General features: G+C 40.1%; 1 long non-coding RNA gene across 3 annotated transcripts in view; it reads right to left on the reverse strand.

Annotated features, from left to right (window-relative positions):
- Nucleotides 1-22,298, reverse strand: part of LOC130272665 (uncharacterized) — a 160,737-nt gene that overhangs the window by 10,584 nt on the left and 127,855 nt on the right. The window contains exon 3 of one of the 3 annotated variants that reach the window (XR_008843669.1): nt 20,255-20,443. The exons of the other annotated variants lie outside the window; for them this stretch is intronic. This is a non-coding gene — a long non-coding RNA (uncharacterized LOC130272665). Of the gene's footprint in view, nt 1-20,254; nt 20,444-22,298 lie in introns of those variants that run through there. 3 annotated transcript variants of the gene reach the window in all.

A 22,298-nucleotide genomic window follows, 5' to 3' on the forward strand; every position in this document is an offset into this window, starting at 1 on the left:
AAAAAAAGCCAAATATATGAAAAGATATAATATGTAGAAAAAATGCAAGAAAAATAAATAAATAAAATAATTAAATAAACAGCTACAAGTGTCCACAAGTGTGTACAAAAATACAAACAGATAAAAAGGCTAGTAATACGTTTTTCCCATACATTCATTTAAACCCTCTGGCCACATTGTGCTAAAATGAAAAATCCAATAATATTCTCTATTAATCAGTTGTTGGTATCGATTTGGGTTGGTTTCAGTGATGGATTCCAACACACACACTGACAGACCTTAAATGTCACAGAATTGGGATAGAGTAATGTGAGGGGAGACACTATGTTTCATGAATTTATTCACAATATTTGAACAATGTTTATTCATTCTTGTTCGTAAATTTTTCATGGTGCGGCCAATATACTGAATCCCACATTTGCAGGTAATAAATAAATAACATAAGAGGAAGCAAAATTGTTTCTTTCCCTAATTGTAAACATTTCTCCCGTGGATCGGAAGCAAATGGAAGCGGTCCCCGACAAAGGAACCCATTTGCAACAGAGGCATCTAGGTACCCCACATCTGAAGGTCCCAGGTTTTTTATGTAATGTTGAAGCAATGGTTTTGTTACTGGTGATAGGTTTTAACCTGCAAGGGGCTAAATAATTCCGGAGGGTTTTTGATCTACAAAAATTCATAGAAGGACGCTTCTATGACTTTAGGGAGAACTTTTTTTTAAAATAGGGTCTGCAAGAAGTATAGGCCAGTGTTTGGTAAAAATTCTACGTATTCTAGCAGGAGCATTGTTATAAGTTGTAATAAAATACAATTAAGTTTATAGTCAGCTGCATTTCCATCCATAGGAGACTTCTTCAGTGCTTCTTCCTTTTTTGTGATTTAGAGATTAGATCCTGTTGTTTTAAAGTGCTTGTTTTCTTAAATGCTGTTGTAAGGATTTTTTGGAGGTATCCTTTTTCCAGAAATCTATCTTGAAGAATCCTTGATTGATAAAAAAAATCTGGATCATCGCTACAATTTTTTCTAATGCGTTGGTATTGCCCATACGGCACATTAAAAATCCATTTAGGAAAATGACAGCTGTTAAAATTAAAGGGGTATTCCAGGCCAAAACTTTTTTTTATATATCAACTGGCTCCGGAAAGTTTAACAGATTTGTAAATTACTTCTATTAAAAAATATTAATCCTTACAATAGTTATTAGCTTCTGAATTTGAGTTGCTGTTTTCTGTCTAACTGTTTTCTGATGACTCATGTCCCGGGAGCTGTCCAGCTCCTATGGGGATATTCTCCCATCATGCAAAGGATATTCTCCCATCATGCACAGCTCCCGGGACGTGACATCATCATTGAGCAGTTAGACAGAAAACTTCAGAAGCTAATAACTATTGGAAGGATTAAGATTTTTTTAATAGACGTAATTTACAAATCTGTTAACTTTCTGGAGCCAGTTGATATATAAAAAAAGTTTTTGCCTGGAATACCCCTTTAAGGAAGCTGTTGACATCAAGTATCTTAAAATGTGTGCATGTTTTAAGGTGCTTGCTGTTATCGTTAAAGATCTCCAAGTCTAAAAACACACACGTGGTAGAGGAAATATTTGGAGTAAAAAATAATCCCCGAACACAACATTTTTATTTACTCCAAATCAACCCCTTAATGACCACAGACAGAAATGTACATCCTGGTGCGGAGGTACTTTGCGTACCAGGACATACATTTACATCCTGTACATGACCGTGAGCATGACTGGGAGCCTCCAGTAATGGTGAATATCAGCAATCACCCTGATGCCCGCTATTAACCCCTCAGATGGTGTGATCAATACAGATCACGGCATCTGCGGCAATGCCGCCGCGGGATCTGTGGCAATGCTGCCGCGGGGATCCGATCATCCAGCATGGCGGCCGGAGGTCCCCTCCCCTGCCTCCGTTTGTCTCCAGGGGTCTTCTGCTCTGGTCTGCACACCAGTGCAGAAGATCGCCGATAATACTGATCAGTGCAGCAATCTAATGATTGTTATAAATAGTCCCCTATGAGGATCTAAAAAGTGTAAAACAAAATGTAAAATTTTTTTTTTAAAGTAAAAAAGGGGGAAAAATCCCCTCCCCCAATAAAATGTAAATCGTCTCTTTTTCCATTTTTTTAAAATAAACATATTTGGTATTGCCGCATGCGTAAATGTCTGAACTATCAAAATATAATGTTAACGATCGAATACAAAGGACGGCGTAAATGTAAAAAAAAAAAAAAGACCCAAATTGCAGCTGTTCTTGTCACATCATATTCCCCCCAAAAAATTCTTAAAAATGTATTCAAAGTTTTATATATGCAAAAAATGAGCCCTCATACCGCCGTTTATATGGAAAAATGAAAAAAGTTATAGGTAGTCAAACTAGAGGGATTTTAAACATACTAATTTGGTACATTAATAGAAAAGTATGTAATCATGGGTATCATTTTAATCATATTGACCCACAGAGTAAAGAAAACATGTCATTTTTACTGTGAAGTGTACAGTGTGAAAAGCAAAACCCTCCAAAATTTGCTAAATTGTTGTTTTCATTTAAATTTCTTCACAAATTTTTTTTGGGGGGGGTTTGCCATACTTTTATGGTAAAATTACAAAGTACAATTGGTCACGCAAAAAACAAGCCCTCCTATGGGTCCGTTGATTGAAATATAAGAGTTATGGATTTTAGAAGGCATAGAGGAAAAAACTAAAATGCAAAAATAAAATTGGCCTGGGCCTTATGGTCAAAATGGGGTTGGTACTTAACCTCTTAAGGACCAAGGACATACCGGTACGTCCTGAGTCCTTTCCCTTTCTATAACGTGGGGCCACCGCATCATAGCGGGTTGGACCCGTGACTAATAGCGTGCAGGACTGATCGTGGTGCCGCATGCTATTAACCCTTTAGACGCGGCATTCAAAGTTGAACGCCGTGTCAAAAGTGAAAGTAAAACCATGCCGGTTAGCTTAAGGAGCTGTTCGGGATCGCCGCGGCGAAATTTCGGCATCTCGAACAGCAGGTAGGGATACAGAGGATCCCTACCTGCCTCCATGCTGTCCGATCGCCGAATGACTGCTCAGTGCATGAGATCCAGGCATGAGCAGTCAAGCGGCAAAATCATTGATCACTGGTTTCCTATGAGAAACCAGTGATCAATGTAAAAGATCAGTGTGTGCAGTGTTATAGCCCCCTATGTGAGCTATAACATTGCAAAATAAAAGTGAAAAAAAAAGAAGTGAAAAGATCATTTAACCCCTTCCCTAATAAAAGTTTGAATCACCCCCCTTTTCCCATTAAAAAAAAAACAGTGTAAATAAAAATAAAAATAAACATATGTGGTATCGTCACGTGTGGAAAGGTCCGAAGTGAAAAAATATATCATTAATTAAACCGCACGGTCAATGCGCAAAAAAATCCCAAAGTCCAAAATAGTGTCTTTTTGGTCACTTTTTAAATCATGAAAAAATGAATAAAAAGCGATAAATAAGTTCGATCAATACAAAAATGGTATTGCTAAAAACTTCAGCTTGTGGCACAAAAAATGAGCCCTCATACCGCCCCATATGCGGAAAATTTTTAAAGTTATAGGGGTCAGAAGATGACAATTTTAAACGTATACATTTTCCTGCATGTAGTTATGATTTTTTCCAGATGTACGACAAAATTAAACCTATATAAGTAGGGTATCATTTTAACCGTTTGGACCTACAGAATAATGATAAGGCGACATTTTTACCGAAATATGCACTGCGTAGAAACGGAAGCCCCCAAAAGTTACAAAATTGGCGTTTTTTCTTCGATTTTGTCGCACAGTTATTTTTCTCCATTTCGACTTAGATTTTGGGGTAAAATTACTAATGTCACTGCAAAGAAGAATTGGAGACGCAAAAAATAAGCCATAATATGGATTTTTAGGTGGAAGATTGAAAGAGTTATGATTTTTAAAAGGTAAGGAGGAAAAAACGAAAATGCAAAAACTGAAAAACCCTGCATCCTTAAGGGGTTAAAAGTTAAGTTTTACGTAATGCATATCTTCAATATTTACTTGTGCACACCAACACTTTGACAAAAAGACCGTTTTCTTCTGACTACCTGCCTCAGCTACTATTCTGATCCTTCCACCCGCCTAATTCCCTCACTTCGGATGCCAAGTTCTCCTTCTTTCACCCACCTTTGTCGCCGGGTACTGGTATTAACACCCACCACCCCACTCTACCAAAGTGTACCAAAGTTCACGGCAGCACCAACGTGTGGAGGTGTAACTATGGTAAGGGACAATACATGTCCTTTACGGCCCACTGGGTGAATGTGGTTCCTGCACAGCCACAATAGCAACTTGGACAGGTCGCGCCGCTTCCGACACCACGCTCTCAGGCCATTGGTCCTGTGACAGTGTGCGACTCCACCTCCTCATCCTGCACCGTGTCCCATAGTCACCCTAAGGAGAACTCGTCTGTCCATGAAAAATGTGGAGAGACTGACCTTTGTGAAGATTAATCTGGCATGGATCAGCCAGGATTTCCGCCCACCAATGACTGATGTGTCAGAGTAGATTCACAAATATGGATAGTAGAAAACGGAAAATGTCCAGCACCAGGAAGGCAGGTAAAAACTTTTATTGAGGTACAAAAATAACAAACAGCATATCGAGGAGCGTAGAGCCTACACGTTTCAGGCTAAAGAGCCCTTAGTCATGGCATAAAAACTTTACAGCACTGTGTCCTTTTATAATAAAACACATTAGAATCACATGATCTGAGCAGTAAAGTGGTGGATCATCTAAAAAATCCGGCATGGAATTGATCACAAAATACTAAGACCGTTCTACATAGATAGACATGGTGTTCAATACACGAGTATACAAGAAAGCCACAAAATTCAATTGCACTAATACTTTAGTTCCACATGCAGAATCGTAGGCTGGCTAAATAGATAGACCATAATAACTAGTTACTTCCATTATTAATACGTTAGTATAAGGTCTTGTCTCAAGTTTAACCCATGAGGCTCTCTCGTACCTAACATGAATATCCAGAATGATTCCCTGTTGAGAACCATCCTCCTTAGATCTCCACCCCGTCTGGGTTTTCTGACTTTTTCTATGCCCATAATTTTTAGTGTACTCGTGTTGCCTCCATGAACATCCCTGAAATGTCTGGACAACGCAGAAATATTAGTATTAATTGACAAAATATTCCTTGCATCAGATATGTGCCTGCGTATCCGAGTCTTCGGGGAGTTCATGGTGCAACCTACATACTGGCATTGGCAAGATGTGCAGGACGCTAGATAAACAACACTTTTTGTATTGCAATTAACATAATCCTTCAAAACAAAGGTTTTAGTATCGGAATATGATTTAAATTCCTTGTTAACATGCATGTAACTGCAAGTGATACAGACATTGTGCCCACACTTCCAGTTACCTGCATGAACCAACCAGTTCGTACCCGTATGTTTATTGTCAGCACCACAAAACATACTAGGTGATAGAATGGATCCAAAAGAGGGACCTCTTTTGGACACCATTTTGAAGTTATCCTGTAAAAGATTATATAAGACAGTATCCTGATGCAGTATAGGTAATTTTTTTTCAATGATATTACTGATTTTATGAAATTGTTTACTATACTGTGTGATGAAGAAAGGGGGGTGAGCCCTGTCCTGTCTCGTTGCTTGTTCCTTATCTTTTTTACTATGTGCAATAAGATCCTGTCTATTTAATTTGGCCGCTCTGTTTCTAGCCTTGTTAAGTGTCTCCGGGTGATATCCTCTTTCCGGTAACCTATTAAAGAGCAGATCCGATTCATGTATAAACGTTTCTTGTTTGCTGCAATTGCGTCTTAATCTGCACCATTCCCCATAGGGGATGTTGCGGAGAACATGTTTGAGATGGCACGATGTAGCTTGTAAGATTGAATTTCCCGTGTTCTCCTTTCTATAGGGGGCCACCACAATCTCATTGTTTTCCGCAGAAAAACACACATCCAGAAAGGATATGTTTCTCTGTGAAAAATTGTAGGTGAAAGAAAGGTTCAGATTGTTATGATTAATATATTGTACAAAATCTTTAAACTCCAATTCCGAACCTTCCCACACAAAAATGAGATCGTCTATATATCTCCCCATCCACTTTATCCGTTTTTGGTATGGATTATTGCTTGAAAAGATCACTTCCTCTTCCCATTGGCTCATGAAGATATTGGCAAAAGATGGGGAGTATTTTGCCCCCATCGATGCTCCCCTGGTTTGAAGAAAGAATCGGCCATCAAACATGAAGTAATTATTTCTCAACAAAAATTCCGTGGCCATTAAAATAAATTCCTTCAAACCAGGGGAGTATCGGCTATATGTATCCATATGTTTTGCCAAAGCTCTAATGCCCTCTGGCCAGGGAATGGATGGATAAAGGGAGATCACATCACATGTGGCCCATGCCCATGCGGAATCGCACCTAATACCCTCCATCACTTGTCGGACATGTTTAGTATCCCTAATGTAGCTGGGTGTGACTTTAGTGAGGGGTTGTAAATAACTGTCAACCCAGTCCCCCAGTCTCTCCCCAAGGGATCCAATACCAGCCACAATAGGGCGCAGGGGAGGTGGAAAGACCCCTTTATGGACCTTGGGGAGAGAGTGGAAGACTGGGGTGACAGGATTCCTGAACATCAAATATTCCTTCATTTTGTTATCCAAGATACCCATTTGGAGACCTTCCTCCAATAGTCTATTTAATGCAGCCTGACAACAGCTCGTAGGATCACCTTTGAGCTGCCTATATGTGGATTGGTCTGATAACATATTCATATTTAATTTCTCATACAGACCCACATCTAGGACAACTATACATCCACCTTTATCCGAATTCCGGATGATCACATTTTTGTTGTTTTTTAATTCCTGTACGGCTGCTTTTTCTGCCCTGGACAGATTGGAACCATGTATATTTTTTCTACTTTTAACCTCTTCGTGTAGTGCAACTAAATCTTTTTCCACTAGTTCCTGAAATCTGTCCAGGGCAGGAGGGCGTGACGCTACAGGATAGAAATCCCTATTACAAGTAGTGACTCCTTGTCCCTCATCACAAAATGTAGACGATTCAATGTTCAATGCTCTTAATGTAAGTATATTTCTTTGATCAGCAAAATCAACACACGCACCAACATCATTGCCAACTATACCCTCATAAACATGTGTATCATCACTGTGAATGTCCGTGTCCAGCTCATATCTTGGAGATGTAGGCATAAGGGAAAAATGTTTGTGCAAAGTCAATTTCCGTGCCCACCTGTTTACATCCAATATAGTGGCAAACAGGTTAAAGTCACACGTTGGAACATAGTTAAGTCCCTTACTGAGGGCAGATAATTGTGCAGAGGTGATGATAGATGCAGAGAGATTCAGTACGGTTTCACTCACTTTTTGTGCGGTGTCTTGGACCGGAGGGCATAGCCGTTTGCATCCACGCTTTCTTCCTCCTCTCCGCGTACGTTTGCGTGACGAAACCCCAATTGCTCACGATTAACACCAGGTGTGGTTGGATTGGATTTCCGGGACGAGGTGGACAAGTTTTCATTTGATGAGGATATTTCCTGGGCGCTATCCACATCGGAAAAACTCACTCTGCGTTTTACCTTGCGGTTTCTCTTCCGGTCTTCTTTTTATTCCCATTTCTCAAAATGGATTTTGGTGCATTGTGTTCATAGTCCAATGTTTTATGTATGGCCCATGTGTATATTTCATCTTTCTGATAATCCAGGGTGTCTCGGTTGAATTTTCCCTTTTTAATGTCCATGATTTTATTTTCCAATTCCGTAGTTTTTTGTATAACCTTTAGTTCCAACACTTTATAGTTATCATTATTTTGGAATGGTTCAAGTTTACTTTTCACATCCTGCATCTCAGTTTCGATAGCTTTTAGCTCCAGCTCTTCTTCCTCCATGATATAGGAGATCAATTTTTGAGAGCACTCAGATAAAGCTGTATCCCATTTATTCTGGAATTGTTGTGAAAAGACTTTAGTAGGTCGTTTTTTCAACCTAAGTCCCCTTGGTATCATAAATTTCTCGTGATAGGTACTCAGTGTTTGAAAATCCCACCATGTCTTAAGTTCTTTTATTTGCAGATTTTCCAATTGCCGCATTAGGAGAATAAGATCTTGCGGAGCAGTGGGAGTCATATTCCCCAGATTGGAAGAAAAGACTGACCTGATTTCTTCTGCCCTATCTGTTATGGGGGCAACCATGGCATTTGGTTCCAGGTCCTCCACTGCATCCACTAGTTCCGTAATATGCTGTTCCATAGTTATAATCCACGTTGTCCTCTTGTCGGGGAGAGCAGGTAGCGCCAACTCATAGACAACTGCTCTATCCCCGTATCCTGGCTTCTGTGCTGCAGACAGAAATAACAAACAGCATATCCAGGAGAGTAGAGCCTACGCGTTTTAGGCTAAAGAGCCCTTAGTCATGGCATAAAAACTTTACAGCACTGTGTCCTTTTATAATAAAACACATTAGAATCACATGATCTGAGCAGTAAAGTGGTGGATCATCTAAAAAATCCGGCATGGAATTGATCACAAAATACTAAGACCGTTCTACATAGATAGACATGGTGTTCAATACACGAGTATACAAGAAAGCCACAAAATTCAATTGCACTAATACTTTAGTTCCACATGCAGAATCGTAGGCTGGCTAAATAGATAGACCATAATAACTAGTTACTTCCATTATTAATACGTTAGTATAAGGTCTTGTCTCAAGTTTAACCCATGAGGCTCTCTCGTACCTAACATGAATATCCAGAATGATTCCCTGTTGAGAACCATCCTCCTTAGATCTCCACCCCGTCTGGGTTTTCTGACTTTTTCTAGGCCCATAACAGTGCCAAACAGATTTAAGGCTCTGCTCCCCAGTTACAAACATTCCTCCACATTAGACCTTTTTTCACCCACCTTCGTCAAAAGGTACTGGCATTGCCACCCACCGCACCACTCTGTCCCCGGGTCACTTTCAGGACTCCTGATGCTGCTTCTGCCACCTCCATGCTGTCTCATTCTGCCACTATATGTTCTCCTCGTGCTGCCGCCTCCTCCAGGCTGTGCCATTCAGCCACTATATGGACTCCTCCTCTGCCGCCAACTCCAAGCTGTGCCATTCAGCCACTACATGTTCTACTCATGCTGCCGCCAACTCCAGGCTGGGCTATTCAGCCACTATATGTTCTACTCATGCTGCCGCTAACTCCAGGCTGTGCCATTCAGCCACAATATGTTCTACTCATGCTGCTGCCAACTCCAGGCTGTGCCATTCAGCCACTATATGTTCTACTCATGCTGCTGCCAACTCCAGGCTGTGCCATTCAGCCACTATATGTTCTACTCATGCTTCCGCAAACTCCAGGCTGTGCCAATCAGCCACTATATGGTATACTGATGCTTCAGGGCCTTGGACATTACCTAAAAAATTTTATGGTAGCACTAACTACCATAAATCTTCAATTCAAATTTTACAATTCATCTTTTAATCTTAGGGATTGTGAGACCCTATGGTCTCCTCATGCTGCCGCCAACTCAGGGCTGTGTCATTCAGCCAGTAAATGGTATTCTCTTGCTGCTGCCATTTCCAGGCTGTGTCCTTCTTTCAGATTATTGTCTCCTCATGCTGCTGCCACTTCTAGGCTCTGTCATTGTGCTGCCATGCGACATGTGACTCCTTGTTAGATTTGGTCTTTTGTAAAAACATTTTTTATTATTAAATCTTAAATTTAAATTTCTAAAAATCGATAGAACGATAACAATGAACCATAATTAATTAAATGAAACATTCGCACATTCACAGTCAGGGGGGCGCTGAGAGGCAGAGGCTGGAACAGGTGGTATATCGCCTGGCGGAGGACCGCAGCTCGATTTTAAGATAAAAATACAACTAGCTTTTTCACTGCAGCTACTTCATGCTTTATGCGCCCACTTATCCAATGGCACAGAAGCTGAATGTGCTCCTGTCCAAGTTGCTGGCACTGCAATCCCTCCTTTTTCAAGTGGACACTCTGAGTTTGAGGGTGCGCTGAGAGATAGGGGCTGGGACAGGTGGTAGCTCGCCTTGCGGCGGACCGCCAGATCAATGCTCACAAAAATTAAATTTTAAAAAATGTAAAACATTTTATAAATTCAAATTAAATTCAATAAAAATTGCATAAAACATCTGCCACTACACAATAATAGGGATCTGCACAAGTTATTATCAGTTATTACTTTTATTTAGGTGGTCGATCTAGGTCCGCCACCATGTTGCTTTACCGTTAATTGTCTGACAATACTGTGTATGATGTCTTATAACTGTCTACCATGCTCCCTCTGAGGAGCTCCCTTTTTGAGATTAATCCTGACGGTTCAGGATTTACAGTTGTAGCATTGTGTATTATGTTCTCATATTTCAATATAAATAAAAATATACTTAAAAAAAAAAAACATCTGCCACATCCAGATGCTCTACGGCAGTGATTTTAATAGAGATGCTTGTAATCTGCATGTCATACTGAATAACAGTATTATTTCACTAATACAGCACACTTCCTATGCATGATAGGATAAGGCAAAGTGTTCTATACTCCTATTGAGCCTCTCTGTAGGCCAGAAATACCAGTTTTTAATAGTGATTTGCTGCAAATAAATTCGGATGAAACCAAATTTTTTTTAGAAAATTCGGTTAATAGAATTTTTCTGAAATTCGCTCATCTCTAATAGACATAATTATATTTCTGTAGTGAGATGAGTATCACTCAGCTGAAGTGATATTTTTTAAGACTGTTTCATATATATTATTATTATTATTATTATTGTTATTATTGTTGTGATTATTATCATCATCATATTTTTCGTCATATTTTTCCTCATCATAAGTGTCAAGGCTACAAATCTGAGTATCTGTAACAAATATGTTACGTGAAAGTCATAAGGTACTTTAGTTTTAACAAAGAGAAAATTATTTTAGAACTATTTAACAATGGACACAAGCCAGAATTAGGCTGAGTTCACATAAGTCATCCGGCATAGTTTCCCTCTGTCGTGCATCGGAGGAAAACTGATGCTAGAACTGATCCCATTCATTTGAATGGGACAGTTTACAATTATCCAGTGTCTCAATTTTGATGCCAGATGGTTGGACACGCAGGAGGCCACTGGACAGGGGACATCTAAGAACAACGTCCCAAACAAGTGTAGGACACGAGGTGGGTCCCCTTACCTGCCTCCTGGTGTCCGATGTGAGATCCAAGCATGAGCAGTCAAGCGGCAGAATCATCGATCAGTGGTTTCCTATGAGAAACCATTGATCAATGTAAAAAGATCAGTGCGTGCAGTTTTGGGGGCTATAACATTGCAAAAAAAAAAATGGAAAAAAAAGTTAATAAAGAGCATTTAACCCCTTCCCTAATAAAGTTTGAATCACTCCCATTTTCCCGTTTAAAAAAAAAAAACCTGTGTAAGTAAAAATAAATATTTGTGGTATCGCCGCGTGCGGAAATGTTCGAATGATAAAAATATATCGTTATTTTAACCGCACGGTCAATGGCGTACGCACAAAACAATTCCAAAGTCCAAAATAGATTATTTTTGGTCACTTTTTATATCATGAAAAAATGAAGAAAAAGCGATCAAAAAATCTGATCAATACAAAAATGGCCCTCATACTGCCCCACACTCGAAGAAATAAAAAAGTTATAGGGGTCAGAAGATGACAATTTTAAACGTATAAATTTTCCTGCATGTAGTTATGATTTTTTCCAGAAGTACAACAAAATCAAACGTATATAGTAGAGTGTCATCTTAATTTTATGGACCTACAGAATAAAGATAAGGTGTCACTTTTACCAAAAAATTTACTGCGTAGAAACGGAAGCCCCCAAAAGTTACAAAGTTGTGTTTTTTCTTCAATTTTGTCGCACAATAATTTTTTTTCAGTTTCATCGTAGATTTTTGGGTAAAATGACTGATGTCATTACGAAGTAGAATTGGTGGCACAAAAAATACGCCATCATATGGATTTTTAGGTGAAAAATTTAAAGAGTTATGATTTTTTAAAGTAATGAGAAAAAAATTTAAGTGCAAAAATGGAAAAAAAACTGGTCCTTAAGGGGATAAAGAGCATTAACTTGTTTGGACAATTTTACATCTCATTTTGCATAACCCAAATACTGAACAAAAAAGCACAAGCATAAAACAGATACAGTACTAAACTAAAATACAGTATATTTCCAATTCAAACGAAGTATAAGGATATTTTCACACAGCGGAATGTTTGTGCAGACTTCTGATGAAATATTCTGCATGGAAATTTCCCTGCAGCAGAGCCCTATTGATTTCAATGGGATTTTGCTGCACTGTTCCAATGGTGGAATTTCCTCAGCAGATGTTTCTGCCACGGAAATCTCGATTCTGGCATCAACAAAAATAATAGATTTGATATTGAATATAAATAATATTGAATGTACTTTAATTTTGAATTAAATATTGTTTTTGTATTTTGACATTTCCCTGTCATATTAATTTACTCAGTGTAAGTATTCTTTAACCTGGATAGGCTTAAATAAAAAGTAAAATTTTAAAAGCAGTTATCTAGATCTTGAAAAGCAAAGCAAATTTGATTTTAAATATAATGATTTTGTTTACAAATGTTTAAAGTCATTTCTTTTAATTAAACCCCTGTTCAATTTAAAAATTAAGGTTTTGTTTGTTGTGCAGTTTTTTGTTTCAAATTGAGGGTTGTTGTTCATTTTGGAGTTGACGTGTTTGTTGGGTGAAGTAACTGAAATTATAGATATCACAACCTAAAAATAAAAATATATTTTGATTTATAGAGTCTAAGTCTAATGATTCATTTTAAATTTGACACTTATTGTATACCATAGTGATTCTGTTTCGGGGGCATATATTTGTGAGATTTATAAGCACTCCACTGTGGCAATTTCTTATCTGTTACAAAATAGCATTCTTAAAACCTGAACTTTTATTAGCATAATGTTAGTTAATACATACAGACAATGAAAAATAATAAGTAACTATTTTCAATTGTTTAAGGTCATATACAAGTATACGAATGACAGCATGTTTTAAGTAACATCTTGGCTTGTATTGTGGAGCAATGTGAATTCATATGCGTGATCCATTTAGCAGTGAAAAGATTTCCACTTGCTATCATGCTTCACGCTGTTGTGTATAATTATTAGCTGCAAAATAGCACAGCTTGAGCATTATTATTGCACATTAAAGAACATTTCACTTATAATTATGCAATGAAAGCATGGATTCACAACGCACCTACCAAAACATTAAGCCTGAGCATGCAAAGAAATAAAAAAATAAATAAACCACTTCATTAAAAATGTGTAAATTTGAGCCTTTCTGTTCCACTTCAGAGATCTTTTATCTTTAGGATACTGACACATTATATTACAACTTTTAGTTTTCTTTAATTAAAATAAGAAAATCCATAAGAAAAAAGAAATGTACTATAATACAGTGCAATGGATACTTTAGTAAACCAGTAAGACATAATTTTCTTCTCCTTTAAAGATAATTATTGAAATCAAGTTTTTCTGTTAAGCATTCTTTTTATTAGATTTTTTTTCATAGAATCTTAGATGATATTAACATTTGTATATCATTATTAATAAGAAATCCTTTCCAGTCTGTAACATCAAAAATACAATAACAAAATAAAAAATAAAATAAAAAACACAAAAACAAACAAACAAAAAACATAGAAACATAGAATGTGTCGGCAGATAAGAACCATTTAGCCCATCTAGTCTGTCCAATAATCTGAATCCTATCAATAGTCCCTGGCCCTATCTTATATGGAGGATAGCCTTATGCTTATCCCATGGATGTTTAAACTCCTTCACTGTATTTGCAGCGACCACTTCTGCAGGAAGGCTATTCCATGCATCCACTACTCTCTCATTAAAGTAATACTTCCTGATATTACTTTTAAACCTTTGCCCCCCTAATTTAAGACTATGTCCTCTTGTGGTAGTTTTTCTTCTTTTAAATATGCTCCCCTCCTTTACCATGTTGATTCTCTTTATGTATTTAAAAGTCTCTATCATATCACCTCTGTCTCTTCTTTTTTCCAAGCTATACACATGAAAGGTGTACTCCGGCGCTTAGACATCTTATCCCCTATCCAAAGTCGCCAGTCCCAGAGTGAACATGCTTCGGGGACTGATTTTAACTGGGGTGCTGCGTGCAAGATCACGTGGGTCCCCAGCGGCGGGACCCCCGCGATCAGGTATCTTATCCCCTATCCTTTGGATAGGGAATAAGATGTCTAAGCACCAGAGTACCCCTTTAAGATCCTTTAACCTTTCCTGGTAAGTTTTATCCTGCAATCCATGTACTAGTTTAGTAACTCTTCTCTGAACTCTCTCTAGAGTATCTATATCTTTTTGGAGATACGGCCTCCAGTACTGCGCACAATACTCCAAGTGAGGTCTCACCAGTATTCTGTACAGCGGCATGAGCATTTATCTCTTTTTACTGCTTATACCTCTCCCTATACATCCAAGCATTCTGCTAGCATTTCCTGCTGCTCTATTACATTGTCTTCCTACCTTTAAGTCTTCTGAAATAATTACTCCTAAATCCCTCTCCTCAGATACTGAGGTCAGGACTGTGTCATATATTCTATATTCTGCCCGAGGGTTTTTACGCCCCAGGTGCATTATCTTGCACTTGTCCACATTAAATTTCAGTTGCCAGAGTTCTGACCATTCTTCTAGTTTTCCTAAATTCTTTTCCATTTGGCGTATCCCTCCAGGAACATCAACCCTGTTACATATCTTTTTGTCATCAGCAAAAAGACACATCTTACCATTGAGATCTTTTGCGATATCACTAATGAAGATATTAAACAATATTGGTCCCAGTACAGATCCCTGAGGTACCCCACTGGTAATAAGACCTTCTCCATTGACTACTACCCTCTGTTATCTGTCACTCAGCCACTGCCTAATCCACTCAACAAAATGGGAGTCCAAGCTCAATTACTGTAGTTTATTGATAAGTCTTCTATGTGAGACAGTGTCAAAATCCTTATTAAAATCTAGATATGCAATGTCTACTCCCCCTCCGCCATCTATTATTTTAGTCCCCCAGACAAAAAAATCTATAAGATTTGTTTGACATGATCTCCCTGAAGTAAATCCATGTTTTTTTTTTCATTTTGCAATCCATGGGATTTTAGATGTTCCACAATCCTATCCTTTAGTAGGGTCTTCATTAATTTCCCCACTATCGATGTCCGACTTTCTGGCCTATAGTTGCTTGATTCCTCCCTACTACCTTTCTTGTGAATAGGCACGACATAAGCAGCCTGGATCTTTTTTTCTTTTTTTTTTTTTACATTTTAGATTCCACAATCAACTTTGATCACTGCATATAAAGGGTTAATCTTGGGCTTCACTGAGATCGGTGTTGTCTGGCATTAGCCACAGGTCCCGCCGGAATCATCCAGCTATGTCGCGCTTAGCTCCTGTGCGTGCGCCATAGATGGGGAGCGGGCACATGGCGTTAAACCTTGGGTTGTCTTTTATTAATTTTTTGGTCTTGGTAGTAGAGGCCATCTTATTAAGTTGTGGCTTTGATTTATCCTGTCAAATGGCTAAAGCTACCCTTCCACATTATTACTCCTGTATCCAAAGGCACCATGGAACCATCAGGCCTGAAGCATAAAAAAATTATGTTCCTCCACAGTAGAAGGCTGGTATTATTAGGCTAGCAATGGACAGAATAAATGGATCATGCAACCTTGCCACCATGATAAAGCCAGGCTGCTGTTGCTGTTTGGTATTGTACCTGGATGGTTATGAAAAACGACACATTAGCCTATTAGTACGTACATTGCTTAAATATAAAAAGGTCACATGTCCAACGTTGGAATTATTGGCATTTTGTTTTTGTACAATGTATGCACTCAAGGATGCTTCTCTATAGTCTTTAATAGAAAACATTATTAGATATTAAAAAAGGATGCTTTTTATTCCTATTTTACAGTTTTATTCCTATTTTTCTTATTCTTATTTTTATTTAATTTTACAGTGTGTGAACATAGCCTAAATCTTGCAGTTTTTTTGTGACCACTGAAGCTCAAAATTAAGCAGTCAGTTTCTGTTTTATAAAGATCTTTTTCCAGATGTCATGTCATTGTTGTCATAGATAGGATGACAGTAATAATAATAATTTTTCATTTAACATAGCACACACATTTCATGCAGCACTGTACACAATCATCACTCAAATAGGCCTTTGTCACCATTGGAGCTCACAATCTAAATTCACCTATCAGTATGTTTTTGTACTGTGAAAGAAAACCAGAGTACCTAAAAGAAATCCACACTGGGAGAACATATAAACTCATTACAGATATTGTCCTTTGGTGGGATTTGAACCTAGGAACCCAGCACTGCAAGTTAACAGTGCTAACCACTGACATAGCTATGTTTGTAAGGCTAAAAAAGATAAAGAAATTTATTTTGGATTGTTGTCCTGCAGTAATGATCCAGAGAAGGTTAAAAAACAAACAAACAAAAAAAAAACAATGATAGGTAACAGTGATATATCACCTATATAGAGATAACATACATTCACACCAGGTAACAAGCACAGAGACAGGACCGGACTGGCCTACCTGGTGTAATGACTTGTCCGTGTTTGACCTGGAAGGGTTTAACTTTCTTGCGGTTTGGCTTGGTCTGGTTGCTTGGCTACGCCCTAGCCAATCTGGACTGTTGGCAGCTAACCTGGCTTAACCTGCTGCTGTGAGGATAGCTGTTTAAGTCAAGCCCACTCTGTTTGGAGTTGCCAGTGAAAGAACTTAGTTTGAGTAACCAAAATTGTTTTTTCTCTGTTATCTGGATATTGATCTTTGGCTTTTCCCTTGACTCTTCTCTTGCTCTGTGTTCCTGTACTCTGCTATCTCCTGATACTGACCTTGGCTAGACTGACATTGATTTGACCGTGTGTTTCTTAGTGTATCTCTGTTAGTTTGTGTGTCTCCAGCTGTTCCCTGACTCCTACTTTTTTGTATTTTATTATTTTGCAAATGCTGCCTCAGCACTTAGCAGGGAGGGTTTGTCATTGTGGTTGTCAATCCGCCACTTAGGGTGGATAGGCAATAGGTAGGGACAATAGCTGTGGGTGAATTAGGGCTTCATTGTTCCCTGCCCATACGTGACACAGGTATACCGGGAAAATTCCCAGTAGGCCAGCTGCCTTGTGGGCCAGTGGCAGTGGCTGAAGGACACTGCAGCTGCATCATCACACACAGGAGAGACTCCTGACAGACAGTGAGCGGAAGCTACAGAGTCTGTACTACCATCTGTACAGACAGGCTGCTCCCCATTGTCTCTCCTCTCTTGCCTCTCATTTATCTTTTGGCCCCTCCTCCTGATGACAACCAGGAAGAGGAGGTGTTCTGGGGAAGATGTGCTGCACTGGGTGAGAGGGGAACCTATTTACTATTACTGTGGGAGGGAGGGGGCTGGGAGTCCTTTTGTGTGTTTGTGTGTGGTCCTGCTGTGTGTGTCTGGGGGGGGAGGGGTCCTGCTATGGAGTGGAGTCTTGCTATGTGTGTGAGGAAGGGGTGGCTAGTACGTGGAGTCCTTCTATGTGTGTGTGAGGGGGCGCTGGGAAGTGCAGTCCTGCTATGTGTGTATGTGAGGGGTGGGGGAGTGGAGTACTGCTATGTGTGTATGTGAAGGGGGGTTGGTGAGTGGAGTTCTGGTATGTGTCTATGTAAGGGGGGGAGTGGAGTCCTGCTATGTGTGTATGTGGAGTCCTGCTATGTGTGCCTATGGGAGAGCTAGAGATACCTGAGTACAGCACTATGGTCTTCCATAGAGATACATGAGGAGAGCCGGGACGCCATCCGTCAGACCCCCCGGAATCAGACACTAATTCTCTATCCTTAGGATAGGGGATACATTTCCCTAACCTGGTGTTCTATTTTAACTACAGTTAAAGGGAACCTGTCCACCCACATGCCAGGCTTCCCTCTTGGAGCCTGTGTAGCGGAAGCTTAGTATTTGATTTACCAGTTTTCCCAGTTGCATACTTTGACTTCAGGGTGCAGCCACAACATAGTTCTTTTATGGAAGCCTGGCAAATCAAATGCAAGGCTTTCCTCACGCTGCAATGTGACTGCACCTTTTCACCTTGGATGACATCAGGGCACAGCCAGGGCACAGTCCTTCTACAGAAGCTTGGCAAATCAAATGCCAGGCTTCCCTGTCCCTTCCCTGTAGCCGGTAGCTGTCACAATGATGTAATGCTGTGGGGCTGATATACAAATATTTCCAGGGCTGGCTTAAATCCCCAGTTCGGCCCTGCACAGATATAGCCAGCACAACAACCAGTTACACAAGTTTATGCCACTGTAGCAAATACAAAGACGCAAAAAGAAGGTGGCAGCAGCACTCTACATTTATAGCAAATTAGGTTATTTTTGATCAAAGCATGTCTATCCACCACGCAGGGGTGACCTCACTTAGGATAGGACCATAACAAGCTCACTCTACTCACCTCTGCTGGACATATAGGCTCTGTCTTGGTGACATTCAGGATCCACTATCAGTTTCAAAACTTTCTCAGGAAAGGGAGGATTGCACGGCTAAGCGAGGTCTAAAGTGCAGCTGCTTTCTTGTTGTGTTTTTGTATTTGCCACAGCAACAAGCACCCATGTATTTGGTTGTTGTGCTGGCTTTCTCTGTGTTTGTTACATTGTGAGCAAGGAGGAGTGACAACCTCTCTTAACCATGCATCCCTCCCTTTCCACAGGAAGTTTTTAAACTGACAACGAATCCTGCATGTCACCCAATGAGAAGCAATATGTCCGGCAGTGGTGAGTGGATTCATTGTGTTAGGGTCCCATCCGAAGTGAGGCCACCTCCACGTGGTAGGCGGGGGACACGTGTTGATCAAAAAGTGATCTAAGAGCATCAATTTATTTGAGTGCTACTGCAACGTTCTTTTTTGTTGTTTTTTTTATACAGTCACACCTTGTGATAGTGACAGCTTATTTCTCCATCCCCCTGCACAATGGCATCTGCACAGGCCACAGAGCATGCCTAGAAATCTCTCATATAGAAGTCAAAGAGTAATTTCCAGACTACAGGTTTCTATAGTCTATATGACAGTTTGTAGTTTAGGTCCCATGCTGTACATACAAGCAGACTGCTGCAGCCAGTGATTGCAGTGTTATGTGAACAATGTACATGATGTCATTGCAGCAGGTTAAGTGGGGTACACCTACGCAGTGTCACTCAAGCAGCAGTGGAATTACAGGTGAGCAAAGATGTTTCTTTTTTATTATATGCCTATTAAATCAGGTGATCAATTTTCAGAAAATCACGGAAAATCCCTTTAATTATAATGAAGGCTGTAAGGAAGTTGTTACATTCAGAAGATAGCATTAAGATTGATTTGAGAGTTTGACTGTACAGTTATGACAGGTCCAAAAGTCATGTTTATGTAAAAGAAAGGAAAAATTCTGCATCTGTTTTGGCAAGCCATAAAATTCTCCATATAACCTATGCAAGATATATTATTACACCTGCAGTTTGAGATTGATGAATGAACAAAAAAGCAGCTCATTAAAGTGAAAAAAACAGCTCATTAAAGTGATTTAAAATACTATTACCGAAAGTAAATCAAAGTTATGTATTAAGGTTGTTTAAAGCTCTTCCACATTTGAAATATTCTTGATTGTTTTATTTCAGTTTTCTTTTTCTGATCGGTAAAATTGCAAATTCTTTATGTTGTTAATCTGCAAACATATTTTATTTTGTTTAACAGACAGCAGTCATAATGTTTTCATGACATCTCAACAAATATGCATTTGCAAAACATGATGGGAGTCCAGATGTGTTTAGTTCTATACTGCAGAAAAGTTCCTACAGCACTGTGGTAGTATGGATAAACTGATCTCTGGGCTGGGGTGGTTCTTGCTAATAGATAGTGGCGGTGCTCAGGCTATGAACGGTATACAGCAGTGATAATCATGTGAAGAAAAGAAAAGCCGGCCACTCACCATAGACCATCTTCTGGCTTTATTGCAACATGTAATACTCACAGACACAAAAAGGGGAGGGAAGGAGCAGGGGGTACAAAAGGCAACAAGCTCCATTTCGCACTTAGCAGGTACTTCTTCAGGCCATGGATGGACTATAGTGAGTGGCCGGCTTTTCTTTTCTTCACATGATTACCAGATGTGTTTAGTTTGAAGCAGAATATCAACCATTCAGCATCCATCCATTTCCCTAGTTTGTTTTCCTTTCCTGACCCTCTTTTTTTCTTTCTTTATTCCTCAACTTTAATAATTTGCTTTTGTTTCTTCATTTCAGTTCTCATTGCCGTTTAATGGGGTAGTGTTCTGTTGATAAAATAAAGAGGGAAGACAATTGTGTAATTATTAGGCAATGTAAACTTAGACGAGGTTCACATATATCCAGCTTCTAAATTTGCCGCAAATGTGCCAAAACTGATGACAAAAGTGCATTACTTTTTTAGGATCCGGCATTCATTAACCACTTAAAGACCCAGGGCGTACCTGTACGCCCATGGGAATTCTGGTCCCCACTCGGTGAGCAGCCGGGAGCAGACCGGGATGCCTGCTGAAATCCTTCAGCAGGCACCCCGTGCAAAAACACCTGGGGCAATCTGTGGCAATCGGTGATCTGCGGCGATTCCGAGACATACAGGTCTCTGGTGACCCAGAAAATAAGAGGGATCCCCCTGAAGGGATAGGAATGAGGTGGCAGGGGTGCCACCCCTTCTATCCCTGCTATTGGTCGGTCAGAAGCGACCGAGCAATAGCAGATCAGGGGCTGGGGGTTAAAGTTTGGTTCCCCCGCTCTGCCCACCAACGGTAGTCCGGGCAGAACAGGGGAACTGTCCTGTGACCGGCGGTCACTTACCAGCGGCGAGCGGCGGTGATGAGGTGCGGCTCTCTGGTGCAGACTATGGAAGCCGGTGAGTTGTTCCCTAGCAACACCTGAAGGGCTACAGTTTGGAGACCACTATGCAGTGGTCACTAAACTGTAGCCCTCCAGATGTTGCAAAACAACAACTCCCAACATGCCCAGACAGCTGTTTGGGCATGCTGGGATTTGTAGTTTTTCAATATTTGGAGGGCTAATGTTTGGAGATCACTGTGCAGTGGTCTCTAAACTGTGGCCCTCTAGATCTTGCAAAACTAAAACTCCCAGCATGCCCTCACGGCAGTTTGCTGTCTGGACATGCTGTGATTTATAGTTTAGCAACTTCTGGAGGGCCACAGTTTGGAGATCACTGTGTGGTGGTTTCTAAACTGTGGCCCTCTAAATCTTGCAAAACTACAACTCCCAGCAAGCACGAACTGCAAACGGCTGTCTCGCCATGCTGGTAGTTGTAGTTGCATACCTCCAGCTGTTGCATAACTACATCTCCCAGCATGCCCTTCAGCAATCAGTATATGCTGGAATTTGTAGTTTTACAACAGCTGGAGGCACACTGGTAGGAAAATACTGAATTAGGTAACAGAACCTAACTGAAGGTTTTCCAACCAGTGTGCTTCCAGCTGTTGCAAAAGTACAACTCCCAGCATTCACTGCCTGTCAGTGCATGCTGGGAGTTGTAGTTTTTCAACAGCTGGAGGTTTGCCCCCCCCCCCCACATGTAAATGTACAGGGTACATTTACATGGGCAGGTTTACAGAGAGTTTCCTGCTTTAAGTTTAAGCTGTGGCAAAATTTACGCCACAGCGCAAACTCCTAGTGGGAATCTCACCGTAAACCCCGCCCGTGTGAATGTACCCTAAAAACACTACACTAACACATAAGAAAAGGTAAAACACTACACATACACCCCCTTACACTGTCCCTCCCCAATAATCGTACGGCAGTGTTCCAAAATGGAGCCTCCAGCTGTTGCAAAACAACAACTCCCAGCATTTCCGGACAGCCACTGTCTGTCCAGGCATGCTGGGAGCTTAGCAACAGCTGGAGGCACCCTGTTTGGGAATCACTGGCATAGAATACCCCTATGTCCACCCCTATGCAATCCCTAATTTAGTCCTCAAATGTGCATGGTGCTCTTTCACTTCGGAGCCCTGTCGTATTTCACAAAAACAGTTTAGGGCCACATGTGGGGTATTTCCGTACACAGGAGCAATTGTGTTACAAATTTTGGGGGAATTTTTCTCCTTTTACCCCTTATGAAAAGGAAAAGTTGGGGTCTACACCAGCCTG

Source organism: Hyla sarda, chromosome 5, assembly GCF_029499605.1.
Source record: "Hyla sarda isolate aHylSar1 chromosome 5, aHylSar1.hap1, whole genome shotgun sequence".
NCBI classification, from domain to species: domain Eukaryota; kingdom Metazoa; phylum Chordata; class Amphibia; order Anura; family Hylidae; genus Hyla; species Hyla sarda.